The sequence below is a fragment of the Lactuca sativa genome, chromosome 5 (assembly GCF_002870075.4).
Source record: "Lactuca sativa cultivar Salinas chromosome 5, Lsat_Salinas_v11, whole genome shotgun sequence".
Classification (NCBI taxonomy): domain Eukaryota; kingdom Viridiplantae; phylum Streptophyta; class Magnoliopsida; order Asterales; family Asteraceae; genus Lactuca; species Lactuca sativa.
The window spans coordinates 260,177,469-260,186,823 of NC_056627.2; positions in this window are offsets into that span (position 1 = coordinate 260,177,469).

The window sequence follows — 9,355 nt, forward strand, 5'->3', positions numbered from 1 at the left end:
CCGATGCTCCCCAAGGTGAGAAACTTGGTCTTATGAATCCTTTTTGAAGGAGTTCATTAAGTTGTCTGGAAAGTTCCTGCATCTCTGCTGGTGCGAAACGATAAGGCGACTTCGCTACTGGGGTAGCCCCTGGAACTAAGTCGATTCTGATCTCGACTTGGCGTTGCGGTGGTAATCCTGGTAGTTCTTCTGGAAAGATATTGGGAAAGTCGCGTACTACTGAAATGTTCTTGATGTCCTTCAGTTCTTGACTTGTATCAACGATGTGCGCTAGGAATGCTCGGCAATCCTTCCGCAAGCACTTTCGAGCTTGGATGCACGAAATAATGCGAAGGTTTGTACTTGATTTGTCGCTGTAGAAAACTAAAGTTTCGTTGTTAGGGAGATTAAGACGAACTGCTTTCTCAAAGCACATGATGTCGGCTCGAAGAAGACTCAACCAATCCATGCCGACTATGACGTCGAAACTTTTAATTTGGACCGGCATGAGATTGACTGGAAAAAAATGGCCGTCGAAAGTTAACGTACAGCCCATGAATATGCAGTTAGTGTTTTCGGTTTTTCCATTGGCCATCTCTACAGTGAATGATTTTTCTAACTTGCTAGGTTTAGGTTTAAGTAAATGAATAAAGTTTTGACTCACGAAGCTTCTCTCCGCTCCACTATCGAATAATATGCATGCATATGAATTATCGAGAAGGAACGTACCAACAACTACAGTTGGGTCAGCTACTGCTTCGTCGTGGCCTATAGCCAAAACTCGTCCCACACCGCCGGTGCCTGCTGCCTTAGGACAGTTCCTCCTGTAGTGGCCCACCTCGCCACAACCGTAGCAAGTCTGGCCTACACCCGCACTGGGAACTTGAGTGATCGGTTTTGCGAGTCTTTGCAGAAACGGGTTGTGTGTCCCTTTCTGTTGCAGTTGGCGTACTGCATTTCCCGACAAGGTCCATGGTGGTGGTAAGTGCATTTGGTGCACTTTGGAAGGTTACCTACATAAGGCTTTGCTGGGTAGGTGTTTGTAGGAGCTGTAGTAGGTACAGTGGCAGCATTCACTGAAACCAGTTGTTTCTTTGCGGATTCTTGGGAAGACCCACCCTTCCCTTTATTCCATACTCTCTTCCTGTTGTTGTTGTCGTCGTTGTTGTTGTTGTTGTTGCTGTTGTTGTTCCCTTTCTGTGGTTCTGGTGCAGAAGTGGTTGAGTTCTGATGACCTCCGTAGTCAATCAGAGATTGTGCCAGTTCCTTAGCACTTTCAAAGGTGTCAGGTTTGGAAGCTAACACGCTTGATCGTATTTGGGGCGTCAGTCCCCAGATGTACCTTTCTATTTTCTTGCTCTCGGGAGCAATCATATCTGGACTAAGGATTGACAGCTCGCAGAATCTGTTGGTATAAGTAGCGATGTCGGTACCAACCATTCCGAGAGTCCATAGTTCGTGTTCGAGCTTTTGAATCTCTCCCCGTGGGCAGTATTCTCTCATCATCATGGCTTTTAGGCTCTCCCATCTTATGGAGTTTGCCACTATTAGGGTAAGTACTTTAACGTGGCCATTCCACCAAGTTAAAGCTTTATCAATAAGGGTGAAAGTTGCAAATTTGACTTTGCTGTGCTCGGGACAAGAGCAGATTTCAAAGACTGCCTCCGTCCTTTCAATCCACTGCCTCAGGGCCATCACACCACCAGTCCCATAAAACATCCGGGGCTTGGCATTAGTAAAGTCCTTATAGGTGCATTCTCGTGGTGGTCCACGACTCTCGCCATGGTTGGATGGGTGTGTGCCAGATACCGAGCCATTAGTACTCGAGTTATTGATATGTGACATGGCAGCTGCCACCGCTGCGGTGACTGCTGCTTGGACCATAACAACATCAAATTGAGGTGGTGGAGGTGGTGGTGGTACAGGTGCTTCCCCACCGTTGTTTCGCCTTGGGTTCCTACGCGGAGGCATACTTCAACTATAGGTTGAAAAGACAAGGATAAGAATTCCATAGAATAGAAAATATATGTGTCTCATGAACTAAATCGCTATAGTTCAACAACAGATGATAGTATGAGTCTTAAAATAGAAGAATGAAAGTTATTTGTAAGACTGAAAGTATGAAACAAGTATTTGGGTTCTCAAAGACCTTTCAAGGTTTGAACGAAATACTCAACGTAGTAATAATAGTGTCACTTATATTAATATAAAAGTTGATACAACGATCATGAAAATTTGACCCCTATAAGGGTCTCCGATTACAAAGTTCAAGAAATTTAAAGACTTTTAGCCGATGTCCTAAGCTATAACAAAATTTGAGTCTTTGACAAGCACTACTTGCGACGTAGGTTGCGCTTGGAGCTTGACTCTGCATCTGATTGTTTCGACTCCATTAGACGCCTATCAAAAGTGGCTTGTTGTTCCCTCAGTTCAGCGAGGGCTGCAATCATTTGCGCTTGGAATGCTTCGGTTTGGAGTTGAGCATTGTCTTGTATCTTGTCCAGCCTACGGATGTCAGAAGTGTGAACCTGTACTTCCACGTTGACATCCCGAAGTCAGCTAGCTTGAACTCCGGACTGATAGGACTGGTTGGCTAGCTTACCCACCATTACTGGGAGTGCTCGATCAGCCGAACCTCCACCGCGGACATCATAGAAGTCCCGGCACATGCCGTAGGGAGGGCGTAGGTTTTGTTGTTGGCTCCAGTGATGGAGGTGACTTCCCCAGACGGGAGTCGGTCCCTGAAAGTTCCTTACGAAGATGGGAGGTTGAATGGGTGGTGGATCGATCACTTCCGGCTCTGAGTCGGTACCGGAGTCATCACCCACTTCTATCGGTTCCTCATCCTCTTCGGGATCATCTTCGATCCATCCTCCGTTGCCTTGGTTGGGAAAGTAGGGGTCGCCAGGGTGGTGAAATCCAGCCATTTGACTGTACGAGAAATAGGGTTATAAGAATTGAATAAAGTTGAAACATGCAAAACATGTAAGTTAAACTAGTTTAGATAGCAAATACTCCTATAGTATTTAAATTCTGGTGTTTGATTCTAGTAACGGTTTGGTAAATTTTGACTTGTTGCTTACTACGATCATTCCTCGATATACGTTGGTCCAATCTCGGGCGAATATAGTTGATCACGCTATATTTGTCCAAAATCTGATTACATATATCAAGTCTTAATCGTAGTGTCAACTTGTCTAAATACTTGTATAGTTGGATAACACGAAAATAATTTGTGGTATACATGTAATTGTACTTAAATGAACTATCAATTTAAGTTAAACGCAACGCTGCTTAAGCGTAAAAAGAAAAATTGTTTTGTCAGAGAGTATTAGTCCCTTAAGCAATTATAGTTTGTATATCTTATGTGGTTCGATATACTTAGTTCACTATAAACATTGCTCTGATACCAATCTGTCACACCCCCAAACCTGAATGGCGGAAACGTTCGGGGGCGGATGACTTCATGTGGTAACGTAACAAATGAATACATAGTAAAGAAAGCAATACAATCATCATATATATAATTGAAAGTTTACAATTGTCAAAAGTTACATGTTCAAAACCAATTACAATATGATGTCAAAAATACGAGATTAAACTGGCGCCACAGCATCCCTTCATCAAAAGCATAATGATACCTGAAATTACTGATTCCCTGGGACATATAAGTAGTTTTGAAAAAGTAGATCAGCATTTAAGTTGGTGAGTTTCATAAGTATTTAAGTGACAATGTTTGTATGAAATGAAATGTTTTGTCTTTGTTTGTTTGTGTTTAGAAAATCCTATATTTTCTACTAGTATAAAAGTAGCATTCACTCAAGACCAATGTTTGTTTCTAAAATGTATGTAAGTGTAAGATAACCAATGTGTTTGAAAACCTTGTAAATCAATGCATTTTTAATACCCCATGTGAGTTTTATAACCATACTATTGACTCGGAATGCCTATACACAACGTTCTTCAGGCGTTGGAATGTTATGACGTTTGTCACCCCAAACGGTGGACTGTAGCTAACAGTCAGGGCGCGGGTTATCAAGCCCGTATAGATCTATACACAAACACCATGCTCCCCCTCCAAGGGATTCTGGTATATAATACAGGACTTGAGATGTGTACTCGAACGTACGTGAAGTTAGTGTCTCACAAAAACCGTGGTATAAAAACATATATATTTGTTAAAATGTTATGTTTGTTCTTGTATACGAAAGTGACTTCTTGAAATTCATGTTTCTAGTACATAAGAGTTAGGAATTTGTTTGTAAAACTATACCTATGTAACGCCCCGTGTTTTCTCGGTACGTTTGGTTATTTTAATTTAATTATCCTTGTAACCTTGGGTTAATTTATTTAACCAATGTCTGATTTCTTATGTTATTGGACTCTTTTGATCATCTTGTAAACTCCTTTTATTGAAGTCCATGGGCTATGGGCCTATTTGCAAAGTCCATCTAGTTAATAGTACTTAATGTGTAAATTGAATCATTTGGAACACACACAAGGAAAACACTCTAAACCCTCCCTCTCTCTCAAAAATCGTCCCTCTCTCTCTCTTTGGGATCAAGAGCAGCCAAGGGGCTGTTTGGAGCTTAATTCTTGTTCATTTCCAGCCTTGATTCGTATTGGTATGAACCTCCTTATCCTTTCTTACGACTTGATTCATAACCTTGTTCTAGTTTTATTATTTCATCTTCACCTTTTCTCATTCTTATTTTATTGTAATTGTATGTTATACATCATGTCAAGATCCTATCTTCACCTCATATATGGTGGATGATGGATCTAAGGGATTACATGTGGCAAAAGATCATGGAAACCCTAAAAGGGAGAATGATGATTTTATGTGCTTATGTTTATTTTCATGTTGATTATTATTACATCCTTGTGGCTAAATGAAATCCTAATGATCCCTAACCCTTTTTAGTACCACCATTATCATGGGGACTGAATTGGGATGATGAACACATCTTAAAATGTGTTTCAAAAGGAGAAGGATGGATAAGCCAAAGAGGAATCACGGGTGGCTACGATTCTGTTTTCCATCAGATCTGTAGTCATTTTGTAAAAATCATATCTGGAGCTCTAGAACTCAAACGGACCCCAAACCAGTTCCAAAAGTTCACAAATTGAGTTGGCTAACTTTCTTAAGCAGGTCAACCTCACTGATAAGGGATTTATCTATGTGAAAGAATGGCATCTTTGCTGTTAGGTCTGATCCGGGTCTGTTCTGATATGTCATTTTGTTTTCATCATTCCTAAGGCTTGGAAAATGATCCAGAGTGATTCCAAGTTTCTATATGTTCCTTATATTATGAATTTAAGATCTGGAGAATATGGGGTGTTATTACCAATTATAAATTGGGTATAATGGATCCACACTCCAGGTCAGTGGGCAGTCACCAGCTTTTGCTAGTGCTGTGATTGTCCACAATGTGAATTTTATATATGGAGTTTGAGAGATTCTTTTCATTCAATTCCAACTCTGAGACTTTCACTTCTATGTCCTTTACTTCTCTTAATTTTCTTTTGGACTAATTCTACACACAAGTTGGTTAGAATTGGCCAACATCACTTAACTATATTGTTGGAGACAGAAGTGATACACCATTTTGTAAAATTCATATTTAATTCATCTTTTGGAGTTAGAATGAGTTCTTTATAGTTGTGGAATCCAGAGCAATCATAGTTTCCTATAAAATTTATTTAAAGCTATGTTTCTGTTTTAGATTTTGGAGTAAATCCGTTTTGAACAGCAGGTCTGTTTTAGAGACCTTGTTGTGATTACTCTTTTCTCAACTCATAGCTTCGTTACTTCTCCTTTCTAACCTTTAGTCCTTCTTAGGTGGGGTTTTGAAGTTTTCTCAAGCTTGGTAGCATTATTTGATTGTTAGCCATCCTTAATACTCACTCAAGGTGACTTCTCTCACACCGTTGTATTAATGATTGTGTTTGCTAGTTAGCTCGTGTGTGATTATTTGAATTTATTATAAAAGCATTCTATATAAGTATTGTTTTAATTCGTACATGTGCACTGTATGTAACTAATTATGGATATGGGGACACCACCAAAGGATACGGATTTACCGGTGCGGTGGGTAGGTAAGATCACCAACGTAATACTCTTCGTGAGGTGCGGTGATTAGGGCCAAATGATACGGGATCTTCCCAGTGCGGTTCAAACCTACAAGTCCTTCTCGTAATATAGACATTGATTCGTTCTTTGCCTTTATCATTATAATTGGAAAATGGATTAGGGCTAGTAAATATGAATGTTAGTACAATGTCTGTGTTTGAATTCACTAAGCTTCGTGCTTACGTTTTTCCCTTGTAACTTTTCAGGTGTTAAGATTAAAGAGGCTAAGGCTTGACATGGAGCATCGGGACATCGCTACTAGTTATTTTGTTGGGACCTTATTATTATTATTACTTCCGCACTTATTTTATATGATTATTAAGTTGATGGATTATGTTATGACTATTTCAGTTGTTTTAATTTAATTTAAGATGGGTTTTAAAAGTTTAAAATTTTTGCAAAAAAAAAATTGGGTGTCACAACCTATTATAGTTTTCTAAAAGTGTGTATCGTTTGTTTAGAAATACCTAGAAAAGGAATCATTTGTTACGAAAGCGTAGATTTTTGTAGAGCCTAAGATAGACAAGTATACATATAATCTAAGAAAAAGTTTAGTTTATACATGCGTTACAACAATTTATGTTTCAAAAGATAGAATGCTATTGTAACATATTTTATATATATGAAAGTTCCCTATAAAGTTTATAAATCACATGTGATTTGGATATATAAAAGCATATAAAAGAATTCTTTATGTAACACACGATAATACTCGTGTGTTTACTTGTATTCCCCCCCCCCCCCCCCCCTTGAGAGCATATAAAAGCATTTAGAGTATTTAAAAAGGTTAATTAAGGGGTATGAACTCACTTGAAAGTTTGAAGATAGCGAGATGGAAAACCGGGCAGAGTTTCGTCTCGGGAAACGGATTTTTCTCGGGATTCTCGGGAATCTCGGGAGTCGGGAGTGAAATCGACCCTCGGGACTTGAGCAAAAAGACCAGAGCTTCGGGGTAGTGCGGGCACGGAAAACGAGGCAAGATCGTGAGAGAAAGGAGAGAAATGGGGTGATTTTTCCGGAACCCTCGCATTTCTATTTATAGGGGGTCTGAGAAGCCTCGGTACGCGGGGCGTACGCTAGTACGCAGCGCGTACTCGTACGTCATGCATGACTGAGTCCTCGACTGCCTCGGCTTCGGATGGGACGGATCGGATGGGGCGGGTCGGATAGCTTCGCATAGGGGCGACGTGGACGGACCGAGACCAAGGCCCTCGGGTACGTAGGGCGTACGGGGTTACGCGACGCGTACCTCGGATGAGGACGCTGACGCCCCCTTCGGATATTACCGGATTTTTGAATTAAATATATATATAATTTATTTAATAAACTTCAAAAAATCATATCTTCTTCATACGAACTCTGTTTTCGATGGTCTTTATATCCACACATAGGTGAGGCTACGCTCTATAACTTTCGTTTAGATTCCGTTGGCAAATTCCGAAATTATTTTTATTATTTATTTATTAAAATGACGTGATTAAGGAATTTCTTTAAAAATTCATAACTTCTTTATCTGACGTCGGTTTTTGCCAGACTTTTTACCGCTGAAGTACCATTGTCGAGACCTTCGATTCTCATTTAGGTCATTCCGGCCAAAAGTCGCTCGATCTCCGATTCGAGTTTTTAGTTGTCTGTTGCTAAGCCGAACTTGGAAAAATCATAACTTCAATATACGAAGTCGGATTTGAGCGTTCTCTTATACGTACGATCATGGTTGAATGACATTTAAACATAGAAGGAATTTAAATAGAACTTTTTGGACATTTTATTATCAAAGTTAATTTAATTAACTCAAAAGTGGTTACAATACTTGACTTTTTAGGTCATTACAAAGAATTGAAATATCGGGTTGTCACACTTACCGTTAGTAGCTCTCATTCACGAAACCGGTCTATAAGGGGGGTGGTATAAGGTTACTGCCTATAAAATGGCAGTTTAATCGGTGTCTACTCTCACCCACCGCTTCCTTGACTAGTGGAGGGTCGTTAGCCGAACGGGTAGGATAGGACTCTAATTCTCCCTTCATTAAAAGTATAATGATAAATATAAAGTAACTAAACACTTATAAATTCCCAAATCTTAGTCAATTAGCAAAATGTGAATATGATGCTAACCCATGAAATTGCACTTTGCACCTTGTTAAGCCGATTAGTGGAGCGTGCGTAGTTAACTGACACACTAATCTAGACTGACAGTGCGTGTAAAAAAGTTTCTTGATGTTAATCATAGATCAATGGAGCGTGTGTGGTTTGCCGGCACATTGATTAGGTGGTGTAACATTGGGTGTACTGTCACACCGCGGCCGTCGGCGGAAACACCGGGTAGTGTAACGTCATTTTTCGTATCACAGTTATATGACATACATTGAACAATACTTAAAGAAAATACATACCTTTATTGATGATTGAAAGTTACATTATTGTTTTCCTAGTATTTATTACATAATATCTGACTATAACATACTTCTTAATAAACAGAAAGATAATAGTAAAACTTCTCCTGTTCGAATACATACCAGCTTTTCAAGTTCCTGAAAACACATGCATTTTAAAATACGTCAACATAAAGTTGGTGAGTCCAAAGGTTTTGACTCCATAAAATAATACATTTTTACACATTCAAAAGTATAGTTTTGAAAGTATCATTTTGACTCTCCAACATTAGGTATAATAGTATACTTATCAATTAAGTGTTATACCTAAACATTTCTTAATCTTAAGGTATAAGTAGGGGAAAACTTATAATTAACATTAATACTTGTATACGACAAGGTATAATGTTTCTAACAATTTGCTACCATGAGCCTGTAACCGCTGCTATGACATAATACCTCTAATAGAATACACTCATGATTTACCATGAGAAACAACACCGTACACTTCATCGACGCCGGAATAATAACAAATAAATGGATAGTTCATCACTTGTTTTTGGTTGACTGTAGCTAACAGTCACAAGTGGGGTGGTCAGCTCGTATACTAATTATACACGACTTCCTCGCTCACACGGGATTAATGGTTACAGTTCAGAGGATTTCCGCTAAGATCCCCAATCTTAGTTGATGAATACAATTACTCATGTAGACTTTGACGACTTCTTATAGCTCTAACAACAAAAGCATCTTCATGTCTAAAACCTTAAGTTACTAGACTATGCTTTTAAACATTACTCCTAACTTCATAATATTTAGGCAGTATAACAGCTACATCTTGAAGTAAAAACCACGTTTTATCTTGACCTAAA